Here is a 13,860-nt window from a genome sequence, read left to right on the forward strand (position 1 = left end):
CTTGATGACAGCTTTGCACACTCTTGGCATTCCTCTCAACCAGCTTCATGAGGTAGTCACCTGGAATGCATTCTGAAAAGTTAATTTGTGGTTCTTTCCTTCTTAATGCGTTTGAGCTGACCAGTTGTGTTGTGACAAGGTAGGGGAGTATACAGAAGATAGTATTTGGTAAAATACCAAGTCCATATTATGGCAAGAACAGCTCTAATAAGCAAACGGAAACGACAGTCCATCATTACTTTAAGACATGAAGGTCAGTCAATATGAACAATTTCAAGAACTTTGAAAGTTTCTTCAAGTGCAGTCACAGAAACCATCAAGCGCTATGATGAAACTGGCTCTCATGAAGACCGCCACAGGAATGGAAGACCCAGAGTTACCTCTGCTGCAGAGGATAAGTTCATTAGAGTTACCAGCCTCAGAAATTGCAGCCCAAATAAATGTTTCACGGAGTTCAAGTCACAGACACATTCTCAACATCAACTGTTCAGAGGGGACTGTGTGAATCAGGCCTTCATGGTCAAATTCCTGCAAAGAAACCACTACTAAAGGACACCAATAATTAGAAGAGACCTTTGAGCCAAGAAACACGAGCAATGAACATTAGACAGGTGGAAATTTGTCCAAATTTGAGATTTTTGGTTCCAACCGCTGTGTCTTTGTGAGACGCGGTATGGGTGAACGGATGATCTCCGCATGTGTAGTTCCCAGCGTAAAGCATGGAGGAGGAGGTGTGGGGTGCTTTGCTGGTGACAATGTCTCTGATTTATTTAGAATTAAAGGCACACTTAACCAGCATGGGTACCACAACATTCTGCAGTGATACGCCATCCCATCTGGTTTGGGCTTAGTGGGACTATCATTTGTTTTTTCAACAGGACAATGACCCAACACACCTCCAGGCTGTGTAAGGCTATTTTACCAAGAAGGATAGTGATGGGAGTGCTGCATCAGATGACCTGGCCTTCACAATCCCGACCTCAACCCAATTGGTTTGGGATGAGTCGGACTGCAGAGTTAAGGAAAACCAGCTAACAAGTGCTCAGCATATGTGGGAACTCCTTCAAGTCTGTTGGAAAAGCATTCCAGGTGAAGCTGGTTGTGCAAAGCTGTCATCAAAGCAAATGGGGGCTATTTGAAGAATCTCAAATATACAATATATTTTGATTTGTTTAACACTTTTTTTGGTTACTACACTTGATTCCATATGTGTTATTTCATAGTTTTGATGTCTTCACTATTATTCTAAAAAGTGAGAAAACAGTAAAATAAAGAAAAACCCTTGAATGAGTAGGTGTGTCCAAACTGTTGACTGGTACTGTATTTTGTGGTCCGAGTCCTCTTTGCATTCACATTGCTATGTTAAGAAAGGGACCAGGATCTTTTTCAAACATTCACTCAGTGCATTTGAGTTTTTACAGTGCAGGACATGCAATTCCATCAGATCGTGTTATCGGACAGCTAGATATATGTACTTACAGGTACGAGGGACGCAAAAAGACAATAGACTCAAACATTAATTCATGTTCGACAACTCAGACTCGCAACGCATGTGGCAAGCACTACAGACTATCACAGACTACTACAGCAAATCCAGCTGTGCAGTGCCCACTGACGCCTCCCTCCCAGACGAGGTGTACAAATTCTGTGCTCGCTTCGAGACAGACAATATCGAGCCATCTAGGAAGACTCGCTGCTCGGACGACCATGTGCTTTTGCTCTCCGAGGCTGACGTGAGGAAAACTCTCAAAATACTCACAAAGCCGCTGGCGCAGATGGCATCTCTGGTCGTGTCCTCTGAGTGTGTGCTGACCAGCAGGCGGGCGTCTTGTCTGACATCTTCAACATGTCCCAGACTGTAGTCCCCAACTGATTTAAGCCCACCATGGTCCCAGTGCCCCAAAAAACAAGGTGACATGCCCAAATGACTATCGTCCGTCACGCTCACCTCTGTCATCATGAAGTGCTTCGAGAGGCTGGTCATGGCTTCACATCAAGGCCAGCATGCCAGACACACTGGACCCTCTCCAATGTTCCTACCACTCCAACAGATCCACGGAAGATGCCATTTTCATCACTGTTCACACGGCCGTAACACATCTGGACAAGAGAAACACCTATGTGAGAATGCTGTTCATTGACTACAGTTCAGCATTCAACACTATTGTTCCCTCCAAGCTCGACACCAAACTCAGAGCCCTGGGTCTGAACACCACCCTCTGCAACTGGATCATGGACTTTCCCTGACGGCCAGACCACAGGCTGTGAGGATTGGCAACAACACCTCCTTGGAAACTTACACTTTGGGAAGCTGATAGATTGCATTTAGTTAAAAGATTAGACATAATAATTATAATTAGAAGATAATATTAGCATGTAAATATTATTGGTAACAGAATAAATAGCAGAAGAATACTGCAGATAAAATAATGCTGTAATGGCAAAGGTGCATAATGATGGAGGGAATTCAGATATGATGTCTTTGTTTGGGCGCTATCCAAATACTTTTTAAACTACGGCGCGACATGAGTTCATTCAATGTGCCTATAAATCAGCACAATCTACTTTTCCATTTTTTTCTAATTACCGCTGTCTTGGAACTAGAATTGGGATCATGTACAGTGCCTTCAGAAAGTATTCACACCCCTTGACCTTTTCCACATTTTTGTTGTGTTACTGCCTGAATTTGTAGGCTATAAAAATAGATAAAGAGAGCCGCACACTCAAGCTCCCAGTAATTTATTGGGTAAACCTGAATTTAAAAGGATAGAATTTAGATTTTTTTGACATTGGCCTACAAACAATACCCCATAATGTCAAAGTGGAATTATGTTTTTTAAATTTTTTACAAATTGGCTTGAGTCAATAAGTATTCAACCCCTTTGATATGGCAAGCCTAAATAAGTTCAGGAGTAGAATAATTGCTTAAAAAGTCACATAAGTTGCATGAACTCACTCTGTGTGCAATAAGTGTTTAACATTATTTTTTAATGACTACCTCATCTTTGTACCCCACACATACAATTATCTGTAAGGTCCCTCAGTTGAGCAGTGAATTTCAAACAAAGATTCAACCACAAAGACCAGGGAGGTTTCCAATGCCTTGCAAAGAAGGGCACTGATTGGTAGATGATTACAAAATAAAAAACAGACATTGAATATCCCTTTGAGCATGGTGAAGTTATTAATTACACTTCGGATGGTGTATCAATACACCCAGTCACTACAAACATACAGGCATCCTTCCTAACTTAGTTAGGTCCTCTATAGCTCAATTGGTAGAGCATGGCGCTTGTAACGCCAGGGTAGTGTGTTCGATCCCCGGGACCACCCATACGTAAAAATTTATGCACACATGACTGTAAGTCGCTTTGGATAAATGCGTCTGCTAAATGGCATATTAATTTTAATTAATTTTACCGGAGAGGAAGGAAACCGTGCAGGGATTTATTTCACCATGAGGCCAATGGTGACTTTAAAACAGAGTTTAATGGCTGTCATAAGAGAAAACTGAGGATGGATTAACAACATTGTAGTTACTACACAATACTAACCTAATTGACAGAGTGAAAAGAAGGAAGCCTGTACATATTTATTTTTTTCTTCTCCAAAACATGCATCCTGTTTGCAACAAGGCACTAAAGTAATAATGCAAAGTGTTATGTTTGAGGCAAATCCAATACAACACATTACTGAGTACCACTCTCCATATTTTCAAGCATAATGGTGGCTGCATCATGTTATGTGTATGCTTGTAATCGTTTATGACTGGGGAGTTTTTCAGGATAAAAAATAAACAGAATGGAGCAAAATCCTAGAGGAAAACCTGGTTCAGTCTCCTTTCCACCAGACACTGGGAGATGAATTCACCTTTCAGGAGGACAATAACTTAAAACACATGGCCAAATCTACATTGGAGTTGTTTACCAAGAAGACAGTGAATGTGGCTGAGTTACAGTTTGACTTAAATCTTCTTGAAAATCTATGGCAAGACCTGAAAATGGTTGTCTAACAATGATCAACAACCAATTTGACAGAGCTTGAAGAAATTTGAAAGAATAATGTTGCACAATCCAGGTGTGGAAAGCGCTTAGAGACTTACCCAGAAAGATTCACAGCTGTAATCGCTGCCAAAGGTGTTTCTACAAAGTATTAACTCAGGGGTGTGAATACTGATGTAAATGAGTTTTTCTGTGTTTAATTTTCAATAAATGTGCATACATAAAAAACAAACATGTTTTCACTTAGTCATTATGGGGTATGGTGTGTAGATGGGTGAGGAAAAACAGTCAATTTAATCCATTTTGAATTCAGGCTGTAACACAACAAAATGTGTAATAAGTCAAGGCCTATGAATACTTTCTGAAGGCACTAATTCCAATACAAAAAAATAGTAACGGAGAGCACTTTACATTACGGCGAACTCAGCAAATGAGGAGTTTGTTGTAAGTACATGGGGGCCATCTTTGGTAAGTACATGGGGGCCATATTTATGCACCTTCACCATTGAACATTTTACACCCAATGTAGGCTACTGCCCCTTTAACAGCTAGCATTGATTTTGAGGTTAGTGGTATCTGTGATCCTTGGGAGGTCCCTACCCTAAATCCTACCCTTAACCTTAACCATTTTAAATGTCAACTTCAATGGGGTAATGTCAGAGTTGGGACATCCCAAGGTTCCCAGGTAGCGAGGACCTTCATTTTGTACCCTATGTTGTGAATCTCACTAGCCCAAAGGCTGGCAGATGGCGATATTGAGTCTTTGGATATTGAGTCGTTTTCAACAACTCAATATCGCCATCTGCTGGCATTTGGGCTAGAATATTGACCAAATAGGTTGTCTTCTCACACAATTCAAACCCCAGAATCAAATAAACAGCGTAGGAAGCTCTCTTAACCTAGAAATCACATATTGCAAACAAATAATCTGAACATCGTGTCAGTACAAATCTCAACACATATTTGGGAATTTCTCTCCATCCTTGACAATCGCTAATCAATATCCAAAACGGCACACGTTTTTTTCCACGAACCTTCACATCATCATCTCTCTTTTGTGGCACCAATGTGAGGGGTATGGCAGGGGAAACAGTGTTGCAGTAGTCTAGTGTGTGGTGCGGGAATAATGACAAGCGAACCTGGGGAGCTTTGTGTTCACATTGCCCTAAAAAAGGGAACCGGACTAAAAACAACCTTAAATGAGTGATCATGTGTTACCTTAGCCTGGATGCCAGTCTGTTTATGCTCTCTTGCTGAGTACTCCTTATGGAATTGTGATGCCAAATTACAGCAATGAAGTTGGCAAGAGCAGTGTTTCCCCTTTATGGATATCGCAATCGTGGCCGCAACTGTAAAAAAAATGTATGGAGATGTATAGATGTATGTCCCAGAAAGACCCCATCTCCCCCGCAGGAAGACCCCCCCACCGCTAACTATGCCACTGCTGCTGAAAAAAATCCTAGAGGGAAGAGGACCAACAGATCTAGGACCACTGACCAGGTTAGAGTTACAGTACCTTACCTTAAACGGCCTATCACTAAAATAACAGTGTTCTATTTTTTTGATTGGAAGAAATAACAGAGACGACAGAATCTCTGAAAACGAAGATGTCTGAGCTGCGTCTCTACTGTGACTTGCTAATGCAGCAGGTCCACACAATAAAGGAGTCTGTGGACCAGGAGGACCAGGAAGGAGACCACTTCAATTCCAGCTCGGAGGTAACTATACCTGCATTGTTTCAGCTAGGCTGTGTCCCAAATGGCACCCTATTCCCTACATACTGCACTTCTTTTGACCAGAGACCTATGGGCCCTGGTCAAAAGTAGTGCACTGTGTGGAATAGGGTGCCATTGGGATGCAGCCCGAGTGTTGGCTGTCAGAAATCACCAGAGTGGGTGTGTTTGTTATTTTACTCTTCATCTACCCCAAATTAAATGGTGGTAGTGCCACTGTACTCGAGATCAGAGCGACAGGCCAAGATCTGGAGGGTTGCCGGTGCAAATCCCTGGGCTGGCGAGAAAATATCTGGTGCAAGCTGGTACTGCAGTTGTGCCCTTGAGCAAGGCACTCATCGTGTTTGGTGTGTCTGGGGTTGGGAAATAAAAACAGACAACAAAAATATGTATACATTTTGTTTTGATGGATACAGAAATTAAGTTAATTATGTTAAATCAGGGCTCCAGACTAACATTTCCACATGGTGGCACTGGTGCCAGTGACTTTTTCAGTTTTCAGCCCACGATTTGGTCGCACCCCAACATTTGTTTTTTGAGGGGTCACGCAATAGAAAAATTATCTTAGAAAGTAATTTCAATGTACAATGCTTTATTAAGAAGTGTAATAGACTGATATAGTGTTCAATATATAAGTTGTTACATATAACATGTCCAAGCAGATATTTTTGATATGCAACATAATCCAGTGATTGTCATGAATTTGGGGTTGATAATTAGGCTATTATTGTTATGTTTTACTGTCAAAATAGGACTCCAGAATAAAAATGTTTTGCCTTCATGTTTATGTTCACTAATATGACATACAGGCCTAATTCAATTGGTACTAATTCACAAAATTTCAAACACATTAGCTAGATTGCTAACTCAAAATATAACACCTACTGCTAGTTGCCATGTATTAATCTAACAGTAAATTAAATGTCCTAAAAAAACGTACCCAATGAGACCTAGTGCACTCGCGATGGACGATGTGCATTTCGCGCGCTCCGTATTTCAAAGTCATATCAGATATCTTGATTGTAAAAAAGTGTGTTTTGAGCTAAATATTGAGAGTTGAGAAATAAAAAGTATACCTACAGAAAGCAGAGACCCTCCTCTCTTTTGCATGGACAACAGCTTGCTTCCAATGTTGTGTTTTACATGTTTTAATGCTTTTTTCGGGGGTGCACGAGGGGGGAGAAGAGGGTGTGAGAGACTCACTCATTTCATCAGCCGGCCCCAGCGAAACAGGCACAGTGGCAGGGCACTTTCATTACAGGAACCATGAGGATAATGCACTTTACTGTTTGACAAAAGCATGGTTTTATCCACCCAAAACATTTGAAGTGTTGATTGAGGTGACCAGGTAGAATGTGCAACTTGCACTGGTATGTCCAATTAAAAAATATAACCTGCACAGCCAAGTCAAAGGGTCGGTCACCAAATGTGTCGCCAATTTAAACAGAGCAGTTTCTTCACACCACCTAGGAAGGTCTGAGACACGTCAGTGTAGTATCAAGCTAATATATTAGGCTTAATATTGTGTATATTTAGGTCTTTATTTTTGTCTGTGCCCAATCTCCAATTGTAGTTGACTGATTCGCCTCTCCTTGTGTTTTCTTTGTTGCTCCAGACTCTGAATGAAGCCTCCTCTTTACTGAGTGCCACGTGTAACACCTTCATCAAAACACTGGAAGAATGTATGAAGATGGCCAACTCCAAGTTCAAGACAGACATGGTGCTGTTGAACCCTCCAGATGACATGATGATGTCCCCTGTTTCTCCGTCCCCAGTACAGATGGCCCGGGTAGGATGGTATTCAACGTACTGTCTAGCTCCGGGGTGAAGTTTCCCCTAGGTACAGATCTAGGATCCAATTCCCCTCCCCCAATCCTATTAGTTGGGAAAATGCTAAACTGACCCGTGATCAACGTCTAGGGGCAACTTCACCATTCTCCGTACAGCTTCATTACAAGGGTGTGTTCATTAGGGCATGCAACAGACAGTGTTTTAAAACGGATTGCAAAATGAGCATTTCATATTGGAGAATTCCAGGTTGTCACTCCCTGTTTCAAACCGTTTTCTCCCATTTGATACCTAATGAACACTACCCAGATGTCTTATCTCTTTTTCAATGTGCTGCATCCTTGCTTGACTTAATCCATAGCATAGCCATACATACCCCTATGTATGCTAAACCAAAATATGAATGCAACATGCAACAATTTCAAAGATTTTACTGAGTTACAGTTCATAACCCCTATGTTAGGAATAACTTTACCCGCTCTGAGAAACAAGCCCTTAAATCTCCAGAATGACACATCTATAGTCATCCACCCAGTGGACAAGGGAGGTGCTGTTACTGTACAAGAATATGCTGTCTATAAAACTGAAGTACTCAGGCAACTGAATTATCAAACATTCTATAAGAGACTCACTACAAACCAGCTTTTGCCTGTAATCGAACACACTGTCACCAAGGGCATGCACAATTGTGATATCACCAAAAGAGAACATAGATTATTGCGTAAAAACAGCTCCACCATGGTAATCTGCAGTCGCTAAAATACTGTTTAATTACATTGCCTTCAGAAAGTATTTACACCCCTTGACTTTTTCCACATTTTGTTGTGTTACAAAGTGGGATTAAAATGGAAACGATCTACACTAAATACTTTGTAATGTCAAAATGGAAGAAAAATTATAGCATTTGTAAAAATGATTGGTAAATAAAACACTAATTTATCTTGATTAGATAAGTATTCAACCCCCCTGAGTCAATACATGTTAGAATCAACTTTGGGAGCAATTACAGATGTGAGTCTTTCTGGGTAAGTCTCTAAGAGCTTTCCACACCTGGATTGTGCAGTATTTGCTCATTATTATTTTCTAAATTCTTCAAGCTCTGTCAAATTGGTTGTTGATCATTGCTAGACAACCATTTTGAGGTCTTGCCATAGATTCTCAAGCAGATTTAAGTCAAAACTGTAACTCGGCCACTCATGAACATAAACTGCCTTCTTGGTAAACAACTCCAGTGTAGATTTGGCCTTGTGTTTTAGGTTATTGTCCTGCTGAAAGTTGGATTAATCTCCCAGTGTCTGGTGGAAAGGAGACTGAACCAGGTTTTCCTCTAGGATTTTGCCTGTGCTTAGCTCCATTCCATTTCTTTTTTATCCTGAAAAACTTCCCAGTGCTTAATGATTACAAGCATACCCATAACATGATGCAGCCACCAGTATGCTTGCAAATATGGAGAGTGGTACTCAGTAATGTGTTGTATTGGATTTGCCCCAAACATAACACTTTGTATTCAGGAAAAAAGTTAATTGCTTTGCCACATTTTTTGCATTATTACTTTAGTGCCTTGTAGGCCGTCATTGTAAATAATAATTTGTTCTTAACTGACTTGCCTAGTTAAATAAAGGTAAAATAAAAAATAAAATAAAAAAAACAGGATGCATGTTTTGGAGAAAAAAAAATCTGTACAGGCTTCCTTATTTTCACTCTGTCAATTAGGTTAGTATTGTGGAGTAACTACAATGTTGTTGGTCCATCCTCAGTTTTCTCCTATCACAGCCATTAAACTCTGTAACTGTTTTAAAGTCACCATTGGCCTTATGGTGAAATCCCTGGCAACTAAGTTAGGAAGGACGCCTTTATGTTTGTAGTGACTGGGTGTATTGATATACCATCCAAAGTGTAATTAATAACTTCACCATGCTCAAAGGGATATTCAATGTCTGTTTTTTATTTTATATTTATCCATCTACCAATAGGTGCCCTTCTTTGCGAGGCATTGTAAAACCTCCCTGGTCTTTGTGGTTGAGCCTGTGTTTGAAATTCACTGTTCGACTGAGGGACCTTACAGATAATTGTATGTGTGGGGTACATAGATGAGGTAGTCATTCAAAAATCAAGTGGATCCTGCAATGCGAGGATTTATTTTGCAACACTTCCGCCAAATCCATCCATTACGCATGGTTCTCCCTCTCAAGCGCTCCTTCTCAAGGATGCTTTCAAATCAATATTTTATGCTTTGCCTTATCATCAAGTTAATAGGTTATTGTCATCGGTGCTATTGAAAATCGGATAGCCTCCTTGTTTCAGTAAACCATTAGCCAACACTTTAAAGATTAAACGAAATGTCATGAAAGTTGACTATTTCTTCATTTTATTTCAGTGATTAAATGTATTTTTTCCTCTTATTGTAAACTGTAGGCTATAACAATTAAATTCAATTAAAGGCCTATCACAAACCTATGTTTGTAGGTGATTCTGGTAGGCTAATAAAAGCATGTTGTTCGCAGCATAAACCAGCCTATTATCTCTAAAGTTGGTGATGGATACTTTACTTTAGGCTACTGTTAAATCACTTACAGGCTATTTCTCTGCCAGATCACATAAGATAACTAGTCCTACCGGTAAATGCGGTCTAAGCAATTTCCTTATGATATCACGTTACCTCCCTACATTGATGGAAAACTGTTGTTTACCTGTTGTGTCGCACACATTTAATTCAACATTTAATTTTAGCTCACAATCAAGGACGGCTGTGTATTCCCTCCAGAAGTGTAGCCCTACGACTATGTAGCCTTGTGACACTGTCCTGCTGCCGGTCCCGACTTAAATGTAATAGATTTTTTGGAAATAGCATCCACATACGGTGGCGGCTTCATCTCAATGTATTTTTCCATTTTAGACTTTTCAAATATATTCCATTCTTCTTTCTCTTGTCTATATTATGGCTATATTCTCACTAATATTCCTTTATGTAATTAAGCTTTTACATGTGGATTTTTCTGTCTTTATAATAATTATAAGACATTTGTAGAGCACATTTCCCATGCTCAGTGCACATGTGATGCTTGTTCATGCTTGTTGCTGTGCGCAAATCATTTGACCACGGCAGTTTGAGATTATTACCTTTTATTTATGAAAAGAAGCTCATAGTGGCTTTTATTATTTACAATTTATTTCTGATATTTTAGCTTAATTAAATTGATTTATATTATGGTGTTTCTATTCCAGGAAAAAAATTACTACCTAAAACATCTGTTAATACATTTGAAGTCCTTCAAAATTGAAACGACATTTCCTATAGTTAGAAAGTAGAATATAAACTAGATATAGGCTACTGTGGGTGAGGTAGGCTAAATAATAAACGAAAAATGCTAGGCAGAGCATGCCCAGAGTTTGGCTGAGCAGTACCATAGTGACATTGGAGCGGGAGAGAAGCCCGACACAATTTTTTTTATCTGCTCAAATTAAGCTCTGCTCCACGGCCTACATATATGCTCTGGCATTCAAAAGCAGCCCTGCTTTAGGCTATAAAATAACTGTCAATTAATAATCATATCAATGGTTGAAATGGCTGCAGCAACCATTACACGGTCTGAAAAGCTGCATAAGAAATTAGACCTAATTAGACAAAATTAATTAATGACAAACGAGATACTAAGTAATTCGAACGAGATACTAAGTCGTTCTAATGAGAGAATTCCAAGAGTCTATGTTTTTTAAACTTGTTTGCCTCAGGCTTCAGGGCTTCTGTAGACTTGAACAGAGACAGTGTTTTAGTTACCTATGTTACTTACTTTTTAGACACCGGTTTTGGAATGTACCACAATTGTGGATGTTGTTAGCTTTTATGCTGCTGTGAATAGGCTCAATGTAGGAATCATATTTTGTCATTTTAAAGTCCTTGATATTCAGTGATAGGCACAGGTACTAACGGTGTCCATTTCCTTTTTTCATTTGCAGATGAAGTGGTCCATAAATCACCCGGGCACGTACAATTTCGACAGGTATTCTTGCGTGCAGAAAACATTCCACTGTTTCTACTACAAACAAAGGTCCTTGTCATTACCCGTGTGCTTCTAGGTGTAGGGTGAATTTGCCCTTAGACGCTGATCTTGGGACAGTTTGATATTTCCCCCACTAACGGTTAGGGTTGGGGAAGCTGATCCTAGATCTGTATCTAGGGGAAACTTCATCCCGGAGCTGTGTTTCTAAGTGAAGCCTTTGTCATTTCCAGGTCTGGCCTCCCGCCAAAGGAGGGTGTGTTATCAGGTCAAAGGTCAACCCAGAGGAGGACACGGACTTGTTCGGACACAGAGGCTCACAGTGACAGCTGTGTTTATGAGATGGACCGTAAGGGATATGAACAAACACACACACACACACACACACTGCTCCCCTCAACCATTACAGTAATTACCAAATTATGTCACTCCTCAGACTCAAAGTTTGTGAATTCAAATACCAGACACCTTCCATATGTTTTCATTTATTTATTCATAAACCAGAGTGTATTTCTTTAGCATTTTGTTATTTATGTTAGTTCAGTATTTTTATTGCACACATACATTCCCTTTTTATAAGATGTTAGTCATGGGTGGTATCTAGTAGGCCAGGGCACAACGTACAAAAACACTTTGGGTTCTAATTGGTCAAGTTCATGTATGATATGGCACCTCCGTTTCAAAATACTTTATCCTGTTATCTCCTGCTGAAAATGAGCATGGTCTCCATTTTGTCTCATCCATACAGGCGCTGCTGTGCTGTGTCTCAATGCCAGTGTGAACAGGGACTCCTCCCACAGTATCCCTGAGGAGAGTGGTGCCATCAGTCCTACCAGTCCCAGAGCCATGTCAGACACAGACACTCCAGAGACTGACCTGTCTATCTGACCTGTCCTGTCACTCACCAAATACATTACAGTGGCTTCAGATAAAGAGAGACTGGGCCCGAATTCACAAACTTTCATAAGAATATATTTGAGAGGTTCTAAGAAAATCATGAATTCTTACGAATATTTTTGAGGAATTGCACTTATGAACAATATTATGGACTTTTTTTAAAAATTTTCTTAAGAAGCTTATTTTTTCTTTAGAAGTGTTTTGTGAATCCAGGCCTTGGAGTTGAGATTGGTAGTCTACTGTCAAGTAACTGGTCCGTCTGGTCAATAGGCCTGTGCAAACTTGTAGGCATAGTACTGTATATATTTTATGAAGAATTAATAATGACTTGGCTAAAGCGTAAATAGTTGTGAATTCTGCAGAGCTGTATGTAATCAGATACTTCAGTTACTCCACTGAAGTTAGACTGATATGAGGCTACTGTAATGTGAGGTGTTACCAGGGTCGTGTTCATTAGGGCACGCAATGGAAAAAAGTTTTAAAACTGAAAAAGAAAATGAGCGTTTCTTATTGAACGACTCATTTGTCGTTTTCTTCCCTTCAGTGCCTAATGAACACGCCCCAACTTTTATTGCTCACATACTGCTATGCAGTCACTGCTTGGCATTGCATTAATGATATTTTCAAAACGTATTATATTATTTCCTGTGGAAGCATTGCTTTGCACTTTAAGAATTATGGATAAAAACAAAGTCCTTTTTGAATGTTTGTACTATTCCAGGAAGTTTTATGTTATTATTGTAGAATAATATGTTTGGTTTGTTTAATATGCAAAGTTACTGTTCATTCACTATGGAGTAAAAAATTGCGCTTGAAACACATTAGCCTTTAACTGAAACCCTTAAATGTCAGGTTTGCTAACTGTTCCAAGGACCAATTCAAAATGTGTGTATGTGGTGACATTTTCATCAATGGGCCGAGTTCGCTTGCATCGCCTGGGACCCCGGGTGGGCAGAGTTTGTCTATTTTAGACCCTTCCATTGGTCCTAAAGTGAAATCTCCACCCAACCAAGTCACCGGGGGATGCAAAACAAACTCGCCCAATGTTTTAAACTTGGCATGCCCCCAGTGATCACTATATTGCTGTGAAAGGCACTTTCTATTGTTCTTTTTTCAAGTGATCATGTTTGCCCAATGACGTCCACCAAAAAAATAGTTAATGCCTTAACAGAGATTCTGGGCATGGAAGGAGTTCTGTGACTGTATGATATGATGTTGATGTTTGAAATTTAAAGATAGGTCTTAAAAATGAAGTGAAATCACTTGTTTGTATATCATTTCCACAAATTGATTGTATCATAATACTGTGTTTAGTCTGACAGAAGACAAAGGGAAACGTTTTCGTAGTGCAAAAGAATTGTGCAAAGTGCAAAAATACTGTAAACCTCATACTCTTGCAGGTGTTAAATTTTTTTAACTGAACAATGCATAAATAATCGCCTC

At 39.8% G+C, this 13,860-nt stretch overlaps 1 pseudogene; it reads left to right on the top strand.

Moving 5' to 3' along the window:
* Positions 1-13,679, top strand: part of LOC121558903 — a 28,610-nt pseudogene extending 14,931 nt beyond the window's left edge.
* Positions 13,680-13,860: the final 181 nt, after the last annotated feature.

This window comes from Coregonus clupeaformis, unplaced genomic scaffold (genome assembly GCF_020615455.1).
Source record: "Coregonus clupeaformis isolate EN_2021a unplaced genomic scaffold, ASM2061545v1 scaf1670, whole genome shotgun sequence".
Taxonomy (NCBI): Eukaryota; Metazoa; Chordata; class Actinopteri; order Salmoniformes; family Salmonidae; genus Coregonus; species Coregonus clupeaformis.